This window comes from Triticum aestivum, chromosome 2B (genome assembly GCF_018294505.1).
Source record: "Triticum aestivum cultivar Chinese Spring chromosome 2B, IWGSC CS RefSeq v2.1, whole genome shotgun sequence".
Classification (NCBI taxonomy): Eukaryota; Viridiplantae; Streptophyta; class Magnoliopsida; order Poales; family Poaceae; genus Triticum; species Triticum aestivum.
Window position 1 is genome coordinate 806,006,964 of NC_057798.1, and position 13,015 is coordinate 806,019,978.

Below are 13,015 nucleotides of genomic sequence, written 5' to 3' on the forward strand. Positions count from 1 at the left end.
ATACCCAATGAGTAGTATGATGAATTGGTGCATGGAAAATATGAAGGAATAAATGCAAAACACTGAATAAATTGATAGCGGTGTGTTTATGGTTTAGATAGTTGCAACCAAATAAGTAAAAACAAGTTAAACTAAATACAGAGATGGCCCAATCCTTTTTTGTGACAAGGATAAGCAAGTGGTGGTTCTTATAAACAGAGGCAGTACCAGTGAAGTACATTAACAGACTATCAACCAACAATGTCACATCTATGGCACAAAACAAATAAAATAAGGTTCACATCAAATGCACCATCTCACGGGATATTCTCCCTCATTGAATTCCGAGCGGTGAATGCACGGAGACGAATCAACCAAGGAACTACCAATGGCATACTCAACTGGATCAAGCAGAGAAATGTTAAGAAAAGCTAATCGAAATGGACTAGGTTCGGTCCTTGAGAACATAGGTCGTCACCACCCGCACAGAGATGAGCAAGGGACATGTGTCCACCAACAGTCAAAGGAGAGCACACCTCCTTGCTGGTGAGCAAAGGCTTGCCAAAGATTTTGGCGAGTTGTGCCTGGATCTCGCCGTGTTGGTCTGAAGCATTCCCATGGTCGTATCCTTGCTAGAACGCCATGCAAAGAGATCTATGGCCGTCGGCTCAAGGGAGGCATGGATGGGCCGCATCATGGTAATCGTCGGCTCGATCATTTTCAGCGATTCTGGATCATGGGCAGTGACACGATGATGTTTCTAGGCTCATGCGCCACCCCGACATTTGCTTCTATTGATCGAGCTCCGCCATGATCCCTTTGAGGCTTAGAGTTCTCACATGGTCCGGAATGTGTCAAATTTGTGGTGTTGGGTGGGAAAATTTCCTGACTTGGGTACCAAATGTCATGAATCTTGCTAGGTCACCAGTCCGATAGACAGTAAAGGCTAATCTTAGTTCATCAATCATTGATGGCCCACACACAAACACGCTACTAGCGAAGCCTCCCTCAACAAAAAAAATGCTAATCTATTAGGGCATGTACAATGGTGCTATCTTAGGAGTGCCATGTAGGATATATGATGAGGGGGAGGAGAGAGAAATCATAAGAAAAGGCATGTCTTCTCTTATTTAAGAGATGATCTCTTAGCACAATATGTCTCACCATATTTTTAGGAATAGCTAGTTACTCAAGATAAGGCTAAGAGATGACCCAGTGTAGACATGTTTTTTTTGTCATCTCTAAATTACATGCAAGATTTAAGATAAGACTATTTTATCAACCATTGTACATGCCCTTAGTCAAGGCAGCCGATAACTTACTTCAATCCAGGGCGTACATTGTAGCATGGATCAGGCCTTGACCCATTGGGTCGCTAGGACTGGCCAACACTATTTTCCGGGGAGGCTTCTCCCAAGCCGCGGCCAAATGGGCCGGCCCAGTCGGTAGATATGTTTTCTTTTGGAGATCTTTTGTTCCATTTTTTTCGCTTTGGCTTTTATTTTTATTTTTCTATGTGTGGTTTTATTTTTGGTTTTTCCTACTTTCTTGAAAAAAATCTTTTCTATTTTCAGATATGATTTCAAAATAATTAGGGACTAAAAAAGTTCCAAATTTCAAAATAATTTTGATTTTTTATAAAATGTTTGTGGATTCAAAAAATGTTCATGATTCTGAAAACAGTTCGGGAAATCATAAATTGTTTGTGGATTCAAAAAATGTTTGTGATTTTGAACAAATGTTCATGAATTTAAAAAATATTCATGAATGGTAAAAAAATATTCCCAAAATTCAAAAAACATTCACAAAATTCAAAAATATTCCAAAAAATGCAAAAAAAGTTCACCGCTTCAAATATTGTTCACTGATTCAAAATAAGTTTCATAAATTTGAAAAATGTTCATGCATTTCAAAAAGAAAGTTTGTCAAAACAAAAAAAAAGTTTGTGAAGTTTATAAATTGTTAACAAATTTCAAAAAGTTGTTTGGCAATTCTAAAAAAATGTTCATGAGTTTCAAAAGAATGTTCACGAATATGCCTCGCGTGGCCGTCTCGCCTCTGCCTCTAGTGGCACATACATACATACTCCCTCCGTCCCAAAATAAGTGTACTAAGCTTAAGACACTTATTTTGGGATGGAGGGAGTAGATAATAATGCTCCTAGTAACAAACACCATATAAAAAATCAAGTATGGCTCTGGGTCTGGGTCAAGTGCTTTTGAAGTCACTTGGTGTGCAGCAATTATAAAAAGCGTCTCAGAACAAGTTGCCATGAAATGAAACAACCGAAATAAACAGTAAAAAGGAACACAACTCTTCACACAGCACAGCATCAACACATGATATTTCCAAAATTTTCAACCGATGAGAAACAGTGAAAAATTACCAGCTTTGCTTTTACATACAACACCTAATGCCTCAGACTTGCGTTGCGCTCTCACAGGTAACAACAGCTACTTCCAACACACGTAACGTAAACTTCCTCCCAGCAAGGCCAATAATTTACAACCATAATTTTGAGCGTACAGATTTGCATTTCTTGTTTGCACCCTACCCTGTCGGTGGCCCAAAGACGCCGTTTCTCGTTCAGCTCCTCCTAGCCTTGCCTTGCCTCCTCCTGCATCCCCACGTGCCGCCCTCGCCACCGCGATGCGACCATGCGTAGAAAGAAAAGAGAATCACCATCTGCTCTCACATGAGCCACCCTTCTTCCTCACCGCTGCTGAAGGACTCGATCATGTCACTCTCATCGCCCTCACCGCCGCCCATCATCTCCAGCAACCCCCCTCCCACATCAAAGTCGCCTTCCTCATCATCATCGTCGTTTTCATCCCCGCTGTCCATATCCTCCTCGTCGTCATCGTCACCGCCATCGTCACCGCTGCTGTTACTAGGATCATCCTCAGAATCCGTGTCCCCGAGCCCTAAATCGGTCCCCAGGAGGACATCCACGTCCGAGTCGTCGTCGTCGTCATCATCCTCCTCCGAGTCCCCTCCATCCTCCGGGTCTGAATCATCATCGGTTGGCCGTTTCCTGCCAACTTCGAATATGCGAGCAGAGGAGAACATCTCATCAGGATCGTCCATGGCAACAACTCCGAGAAGGGAATCATTGGGCTCAGTGGCAAGGTCGAGGACGCCACGGTCTATTTGGACGGTTGCAATGTCTGCGTAAGTGACGGCATCGATCGTGCGGAATGCAGGGAACAGGGGATGTCTGACCCTCCGGGTTTGGATGGATGACGTTACATCCTCAAGGTTACGCCTGAGGATGGCATAGATAACATCACCACTTCCATTGAATTTGATTACTGTCTGGTCCAGGGATGGGACACTCCTCAGAAGCTTAAACTTTCTCAGATCCCACACCTCTGAATTTAGGATCACCTGCAAAACAATGTAGACAGGAATGAGAAGATGTGCACAGTAGAAACAAATTCCGTCCAAAATAATTGGTAAATGGTAATATCACCCATGTCACAGAGGATGTCACTACCAAGTTTTTTTTTTCATATGCCAATGGGAACCGTTTCATAAATTCTCATCATTTTACCTAAGTGTCCAATCAAGTCTCTCAGTCGCAAGTACATCAGATCGAAAAGGGTCAATATGTGAAGTTCGACCTAATGGTTATGGTTCCTGGTGATGTGGCTTAATTAGCATTCTGGATTAGGATGGACTACATAATAAAAGGAAGCTTTTACAGTGAGAATATCAAATTAATTCACATCACTATTCCACAAAACAAGTACCAGCATACACTTCTGAACTTGCACGAACTTAAAAATAAGCAATCAAATGCTGAACATCCTCTGGCACAAATACTATAAGCAAGTACTCATATGCATTGTTCCGAAGCCATGCCATATTTTTTTACATTTTTCAGTGCAATGTCAACCTACAGGTGATAAATATCTTACTACCATGCTTCTCTTACTATGCTTAGGCATTCTTGCAGCATAAATGGCACAGTCGCTGAGTTGGAATATACTTCAGCTGGTCATGCTGTTGAACTTAACAGCAAATTTTATATTGTTTCAAGGAAAGGCCAACAAGTTTGTTCAGAAGATCTCACACCACACTTGTTTGGACTTGTGTCGGCTGTAACTTGCTACTGTAGAATCCCAGAAACACAGATAGTGCATCCAAACTATATGCATCAATGCAACTTCGTGAGTATAATAAAATGACATAAAATTTCCATCTTAGACTGTTGTGGTTTGAGAACGACTAACTGACACAAACGTCTTGGCTGAGAAGGTAAAGGAATGGTTGTGGTAATGCAAGGAAATCAGTGGCCTAGTGAGGGCAAAAATGCATGCTCCAATACAAGTTTGAAGGAATATAAACTGAAAGAATAATCAATAACTGCAGTCCAAGAAAAAGATTACCTCATTTCCAGCTGGATGAAAGCCACCGCCACAATAGTCTGTGAACTGGTCAAACTGATGGATAGGAGTGGGACTTCGTCTATCCCACAGGACCCCGTTCCACAGCAACATATCATCTGAAGGACTGAAATGTATAATGGGTTGTACACCCCGGCCTGAACCTGGCAGGCTGGAGTTATCAGGAAGCTGCATATCAACATTATGCGTCTGGACATCATACAATAGAACCGCCCGGTGATTTGCATCCGTAGAAAGGCAGGCAAATAAAGTCCCAGCATGGTTAAACCTGGCAGCTTTGCAGTTATCAAATGTGTGCAAAGGCCCCGTATGCAGTGAGAAAGCATCAAAGAGCTTAACCTCATCTATGCTAGATGAGAGAATCAGCTCAGTTCCACCAATAGATGTTGAATCCACCATAGTGACAAGATTTTGGTGACAAGTGTGCGTCTCTATGAGATTTGCAAGGTTGCTGTCAAATATTCTTAATTCACCACTATGATTCCCAGCCGCCACCCTTGATGCACCTCCAATAAAAGTCATGCAAGTCAACAGCGAGGCATCATCACGGCAAACACGGCATGGCTTGAACCTGCTGTATATAAATTGGCGATCCCTGCGGGGCACTTTGATCCCGCTAAACTCCCTGTTTATCTCACGGCTTCCCATGCGAGCAGTTACATTTGCTGGTGCACTAATGCTGCGGCTAGGCTCAGGGCAAACATGAGGGTGGAGCAGAGAGACTGGCGGCAAAGTTGTTATTGGAGCAGGACATTGGCGGTGTTGATGTTTCAAATATTGTACAACCAATGAGTCGAGTGTCATGCGCTCCGAAGTTCCTGTTTGTTGATCATTTACACCAAGATGTGGTGTGCCTGTTACCACTCCAGGTGTGCATTGAGAATCTTCAAAGTTCTCAGTGGAAATGTTGTTGAAGTTTGTCCTTCCTGGATGAAATGCTGCAGTAGGAGAATCCACTGCCACAGAGAGGCCTCTGCGAGTAGGAGCAGGAGTTTGGAACACAGGAGATTGGGATGCTTGATCCATTATTGCAGGGCGCTTTGCTGCTGATGCAGAACTAAACTCCATATCCGCAAGCTTCCTCTTAAGTGGCAAGGGAATTGGTGTTTTATGCGATGTCTCCACATCTCCAGTATTGGCAGCAGAGGCAGAGCAAGTCATACTGTCCACATTTCCGGCAGGTACAGGACTTTTCAGGCTATTGCTTGCTCTATTACCAGAAAACGAAACAAAGGGTTGATTTCGTTTAGAGAAACTGGATGAGAATACCAGTGCCTTCTTCTTAGACGAAGGCACAACAGAATCTGATCGTTGGCCAGCTTGATCTGCAGCAATCATTGTTTTGTCGGACAGAAATCCCTGAACACGGCCAGAAGGCCACTGTTGTTGAACTTGAACAGATGATGGTTCCAGGGCAGCGGGCTGGTGGACAGGTAGCACTGCAGCAGTTGATGGCAAAGGTGCAAGGTCAGCCTCCTTCTGCAACATGGCAGCAGTAGCAGCCAAACCAGATCCAAGGAGATGTTCATGTATCAGTTGCATCAGTTCCCTACACACAAAAGAAGAGCCAATGTAGGATCCTGAAGCTGGAAAAGTAACTAAAAAGGAAAATATCACATGAAGTCAAACCTGGAATGGTAAGAGACAGGAGTAGCAGCTGCTATGCCAGCTCGCTCAATGCGCTTCAATGCTGGAGCAGCAGCATCAGTTGCTAAGGTTGTTTCTTTACCAGAATTAGTCAAGACCTATCAGGAGGGGAAAAAAACATTCATTTAGCTCATCTTTCCCATTTCAGCTGTGCAAATTCAAACCACAGTATGTTGGGCACACATTAAAATCTTAAATTAGGGAAGTCTATCACATAAAACATCCCACTGGAAGCAAGCATAACTGGATAACGTCAAAGGACCACAAGTTGTACTCCCACATCAGCACTACTTTAACCTTTTATAAGCATGCTTGATTATACAATATCCATAGTAACCAAGGAATATCGAACATATACAACAAGCAGTGTGCTCATTGACTTGATGAACAGCAAAATACCAGCAAAAAACTCAACAAATATTAAATCTTGGGCAACTCAAAGTAACACAATACAATATGTGTTCCTTACCGCAATGAGCTCAATTGCCACTTGGGTCAGTTCATTTAGCCATCTTGCATTATCACCTCCAGATGACTGGGTACTCGTATCACGAATTAGTTCTGATAATTTCTTCCCTACCTGAAATAACATGTTAATAATTAAGTTACTGACCTAGGAGGCACATCCGCAAAAACAAAGTTGCCCAGGACTAGGAGACGTGTAAAGAGATGATAAAAGAAGGATATCAGAGAGGGGCAGTTTGCCCAGCCCTATTATCACAACGAAGAATAGACTTGGTTGCCACTCACTCCCTTTCATCTCATGGCATTTTTCAGAGACAAAGGAAGAGAAATTGAGGGGGAAAGGGAAAGGTAAACATGTTTAGCCAACTATCCCATGATTTAGTTTGAATAGGTAGTGTTCAACCTTTGTAAACTTGCAATACCTCATTAACTAAAATACTAATTCTGTAGTGGACTTGCATTTCGAAACAAGGCAAGAGAGGAGAAGGGATAGACCCCTATATGTGAAACAGAGGGAGTAGTCGCTAGCAGTTGCTCATTATTGAGATTGTAGTCATGCAATAGTAAGATAAAGTTTCTACATTACAGGTCATAGCTAGAGCATGAAAAGAAGTGCATTGATCTGATGTCCACGATACCTGGAGCTTCGTCAGTATATGTGCAATAGCATCGTCTCTAGCCAAGCCAAGCAGTACACGACAGGCAAGTGCTCGAATAGCATCAATAGCCAAAGGATGTGTAACCATCCGAGTGCCAAGAAGCTGCAAAAGAATCTTTATACCATTATTGGCTCTGACTACTTCTCGAGCTTGGCGATAAGCTTGTTCCAATTGAGCAGCAAGACCAGGACCCCCAGCTCCTACGCCTAGCGATATTCTCTTGTCACCAACAACTCCAGATGACACAACAGGTGTGCCATCACCATATCGTTCCCGAGATTCACTTTGGTTCGCTGCAACATTTCTTTCCGAAGTGCTTTTTTCAGCATTCCTGTCCCTGCTCTCTGAGTAACTTCCTGCAGGTTGCTGATTAACAGCTGAGGACGGCTTGTTGCTGATCGATGGAGGGGGGCATACAAGATTGACAAGCACATTCAATGCTGGACAAATCACCTAATGCACAAAGGATGGTAAAAGGATACATTATTTGGAATAATTTCAGCAAGGCAAATACTGTTGGATTTGTAAAGCTTAGTTAATGCATAGCTTGAGAAGGAAAAACACACCTCAGGATCAACATAGCCAACAACACTGTTTGCTATATCTAGTATAACAGCCATACCAATACGGTTGTTAGTTAATGTAGCATGAACCATCAATTTGCGGCTGTGTGGCATAAGAGTTATAATGTGAAGAACTCCAAATGCATACTGAGCCAAGTCATGAAGATACCGATCAGCAGGTAGACTCTGAAACAGATTATTGTAAATCAAATCAGCTTAACTGCAAACATTGTATTTCTCAGAGGAAGTAGAAAAGAAAAACAATACCATATTTTTACCTGGCATAACTCTAGCAGGATAATATGACCATTAGAGGCCAAGAATTTATCCATCACAGGCCAGCGAGCTCTTACGAGAGCAGGTCCTAACTTTCTGTCCCGCTGGACCTGACGAAAAATAGCATCCATAGCCTCGTTGCCGATGTCAAAAGGTTTGTAACCAGCTCTTGCACTGGAAGTATTCCGAGCAATACTACGGATACTCTTGCTTGGCCGGATGGAATCAACAAGCTGAAGGAGATGAGCTCTAAAATATTGCCGTAGTGCAACACATGAATGATACGCGACCTGCTTTTCTGACTGAGTCAGAATTTCAGCAGGTGATCGGTCATTCCCTTGATTCGCGTTGGAGGATCCTAATGCTCCGGAGTTACCACCCGACCTTACAGATGCAGCAACTTGTAATATATTCAGAAGTTTTTGCATCCCATCCTGTGCATCAAATGAATCCAGAACAGCTTTGAACACAAATGCAGCAGCAAAGAATATGGCTGCATTTTTTCTAGCTGCATCTTGTGGGCATTCTAAGAGTTGCAGCGCTAGTTCAACCACATTGTTGAGTGTGTCAGGTGAAAGCGCACAAACACGTTCCATGGTAGACTGCAAGAACAGAGGATGCTTAGCAATAGGATAAATGAATGGTCAAGGGAAACCATGAACAGATCAACAGAATGCATGACCAGCCAGTTTAGGTTTCTATGTTTACCTGGAGAGAACCGAAAGTAAACAAGCATGCCGACAGAGCAGTATATGTCTGAGTAATCTTAGGGACAGAGAGGATCTTCTGAATACCACCCCGGTCAACAAATAGCGCAGCAAATTTCCGGTGTGCGGCCAGGGCACAAATCAATCTAAGAATTTCATGAAGTAGTGAAACGTGGCCACATCCCTCCTGGTCTTTGATTCCCCGTTGCAGCAATGCGAGGCAAACATCAACACCTTTTTCATGAAGAACAGGACCCAAAGCTTCAACGTACTCTCCCAGATACTGCAAGCACAAAATGCTATATTTTTCCCTAAGTAGCAAGAGCTGCTCCTGGTCAATGATAACAAAATCTTCCAGATCCTGGTCCTCACTAATTTTCACAGCTTCTTCAACAACATGCTCCTCATTAACCTGGTCAGAGCTTCTGCAATACCAAACTAAACTCAGAAAAGGAACAATAATATAATGAAATAAGACGACACACACACACACACAGACACACACAGACAAGATGTGTTTCTTCCATTACCTTGAGACGCTAGTGGACATGGCAGCATCGACTACAGTAGCTGCAGCTTTCTCCGCAGCTAATACAACGGCATCGCCACTATTTTCACTCTTCCAAACCTTCAAAAACACAGCGTGTCAAAAGTTACTAACATATAATGAAGCAGAAAATGAATCAGTGTCAAGTACAAGTATTCCTATTTTGGGAGGCCCAGAGATGTCTTATTCCATACCTCTAAAGCAGCAGATTTCACAAGCTCAGCAGCAGCATCACCTGCTGCTTTCACAGCTTCCTCAGGAGCATTCGCTGATCTGGCTTCCGCTTCTGCAGCTCTCACTGCCTTCAAAACAATGTCAGTTATATCCTTCAAGCCGATAATGCAATCCCTGAACCGGTCCTCATACTCTTCTTTAGAAATACTAAGAATATCAGACTCGTGGGCTGCAGAGCTATTGTTCAAATCGATTGCTTTCTTTGGGTCCTCGACCTTAGCCGCATTCTTGTCTTTGCTAGTCCGATTTCCCATTCTCAATCCTGTTGGCGATAAAGGTGTCCGTTCACTTTCAGGCAAGCCTTCACCTGGTTTGATTTTCCCTCTTAGTCGAGATCCTGTACGGCTGAACTTTCTCTTCAAGAGTTCATCTCAGGCTTTCACCTGCAGGATACTTTTCCCCATCGACTGACTTTGCATCAAAAGGATCCAATGTAGAATCAGCATCATCACGTTGCAGGTAACCAGTGTCATCCATCCCCTGTTCTCCGTGTGCTTGCCTCATCCAAACATCACGATCAAACTGTTTTTCCAAAGTTGGGTCAGTCGATATTCCATCTCCAGCCCTTGTTCCGTCCAGTATAGAACTGTCTTGAAGCAATCGTACTTTGCCCCTATTCTCATCTCTACCCCGAGGATGCTTGGTATCTAGTGGAAGATTGGCATCTTTCTCTGGAGATGTGGCATCACCAAAGACTCGTATTCGCAGAAAACGCATGAGCTTGGCTGATACACCCATGTTCAAGACATCTTCTACCAAACGCCCACCACTGGCAAACAAGAAAATGCAACAATTAGATTACTGATAACAGAAAGGCTGATGAAGAACAGAAGAATGCTATAAGTAAGATCTCATATTGGTAAGACATGACAGTACGTACCCATACAACGCCATCGAGAGCAACCCAATAGCATATGTTCTCATCATCTCAGTTTCTGTGGGTTTTTTACCACTTCCTAGATGCTTCCAATCACTTCCATCCGATGCTTCACCATCTTCCTTTATCCAGGATTTTATATTTTCTAGGGTAGCATCTTCAAAAGGATGAGAAAACTGAGGCTGAGGACACAAACACGCGTCAAGTTAATAGAATGTAGTGTAGGAAACAGAAGAAGATTTAAGTATGATCGCAACGCAAAAGAGTGTGCATGCATGAAGGGAGGGAGGGAGGGAGGGGGGTAAGCTAACCGAAAATGCATCCTGGATGCTTAGGAGCAGCCTAGCAGAAGCACAGCGTACTGGCAAAGGGTACGATGTATCTGACAGGAACTTAGAAAACACTAGGTCGTAGAAATCATCATTCTCCTGCAGACACGGTTGAGGCAGCAACGATTAATCTCAGCAATAAACAGGTAAGACTTGGGTTATTAGTTCGATGGACGCAGAAAAGCAGAGCACGCACCCTGATCAAACTCGCCAGCTTGCCTATAGTATGGGAGCTCCTTGTGTTTGTGTTATTGAAGGACGGATCACTCGCGCATTCCTGCAGGTGCCTGCAGGGGACATAGGCATGGTTATGATCAGCGAAAAGAGAAATATTAGGAGCAATGTGATTCATCTTTCATATACAGCAACTTCCTGGTTCATCAATGTTATTCGAACAGAGTACCATCTAGAGGAATTTATAAGGAATGTCTCAGGAGCGATGTGATTCAGCTAACAAATCTCAATCAAGCAGGTGCTTCGTATATACTTACTGTGGATTATATAGAAAGCAAAGAGATTAAACTTGCGCCGCGTTCTGAAAATCTCGGCAACATATCACCGATTTTGCCGAGATCAAATCATACAAAAATACAGGGTCTACATGGTCAACCCCAACTGCTTTGTACGCATGATGACACACTGGCAAGCAAGCACACGACAGTACTATTATTTTCTGTTTTTGTTTTTTATCAAGTACTACACTCCACTCCACTCGCTGGACCTGACTTGCATAGCCACTCCATCTCTTATGCCTTTCTCCAAGCAAACGGTCGACCGATCAATCCAGCAAAGCGGGCGGCAGCAGGGCGGAGCCGAATTCCCCGCCGCGGAAGCAGGAAGAAGGGGAAGGAGAGGGGGAGGGGATGGGTGACAGAGTACCTGGCCTCCTGGTCCTCGCAGATGGTGGCGAGGGTGTGGATGAGGCGCGGGTTGGGGTTGGCCTCCTGCTCGACGACGCGGGAGATGAGGGCCTGCGCGCGGTCGAGCAGCGCGTCCTCCGCCGCCTCCTGCTCCGGGTCGGCCGCCTCCGTCTCCTCCTCCTCCTCCTCGTCGTCCTCCTCCTCCTCCGGCTCGGCGGCGGCGGCGGGGTCGGCCGCCGGCTGCTCGGGGTCCATCGGCGCGGGCGGGCTCGAGCGGCGAGGCGGCGGGGATGGGGGTGGGGGCGGGCGCGCGGGGTAGGGTTAGGGTTGCGTGCGGGGCGGCGGCTGGGGGCGGGGGAGAGGGGGGCTAATGGTGGCGAGCGAATGGGAGGAAGAAGGGAAAGGCGAGGTGGCGTTGCGGCGCGGCGCGGCGCAGGTGGGGGAGACGGAGACGCAACTTTCTAGCGGCCGGGGCCAGGTTTTCCCTTCTCGCTCGCGGGCCCTGGGCTTTCCGGGCCGGGCGTGCGCAGGCCCAAAGCCTCGGGGCCGGGTGTGCGCAGGCCCAGCAGCAGCAACGTCTTCTTCTACACAGACTTTGCTATTTTTCGTACCGTCGCTGACATGACCACCGGTTTTACGGGAAACGATTCAAATCATCATCATCATCCGACTGATAACGACGCGTGCGTGCGTCCGTCCGTCGCCTCCATGGCCGTCGGATTTGATTTTAATTAGATGGCTCGGAAGCAACGTCCTTATGCATAGACTGAGTTAGGATCCTCCGCAGTACTATACGGTGCTGTACAGTCACTGTCATGTGAGACCTGGCCCCACATGTCATCCACACTACAGCATCATATGGTACTGTAGAGGATCTCAACCCGCGTAGACTAAGTTTTGCAACTAAGTAGTTGTTGCAATCTCCCTCACCGCAACAGCTTACATGCTCCTCCCGAGCTCCCCGTCAAGCATTTGAGAAGATTATGCGGATTTCGAAAAAGTTCACAGAGTTGCAAAAAGTTTGTGAATACAAAAAAAAGTTCACAAAAGTTTGGGATTTTTTCTAAAAAAATCACGAATTTGAGAAAAACGTCAACAACTTCATGACATTTGGAAAAATTCATCAAATTTTGAAATAAGTTTACGAACTTAAAAAATCAAAATATTAAAACAAATCCATGTCATTTGAAAAAAGTTCATCGATTACGAATTTGAAAACATTCATGGATTTTGGAAAAAATTCGTACGAATTTAAAAGATATCATGGATTTGAAGAAATTCATGCATTTGAAAAAAGTTCACAGATTTGAAAAAATATTCACAAATTTAATAAAATGTTGACGGATTTGAAAAAAAATGTTTGTGTATTTGAAAAGTTCATGACTTTAAAAAAGCTCGCGAATTTTTAAAAAGGAAAATAAACAAAGAAAAACTGACAAAACAAAACCAAAAAAAGAGAGAGA

The 13,015-nt window shown here is 44.2% G+C and overlaps 1 pseudogene; it reads right to left on the reverse strand.

The window, feature by feature from the left end:
- Positions 1 to 2,300: 2,300 nt before the first annotated feature.
- Positions 2,301 to 11,868, reverse strand: LOC123047578 (DDB1- and CUL4-associated factor homolog 1-like; annotated as a pseudogene).
- Between the last annotated feature and the right edge of the window lie 1,147 nt (positions 11,869 to 13,015).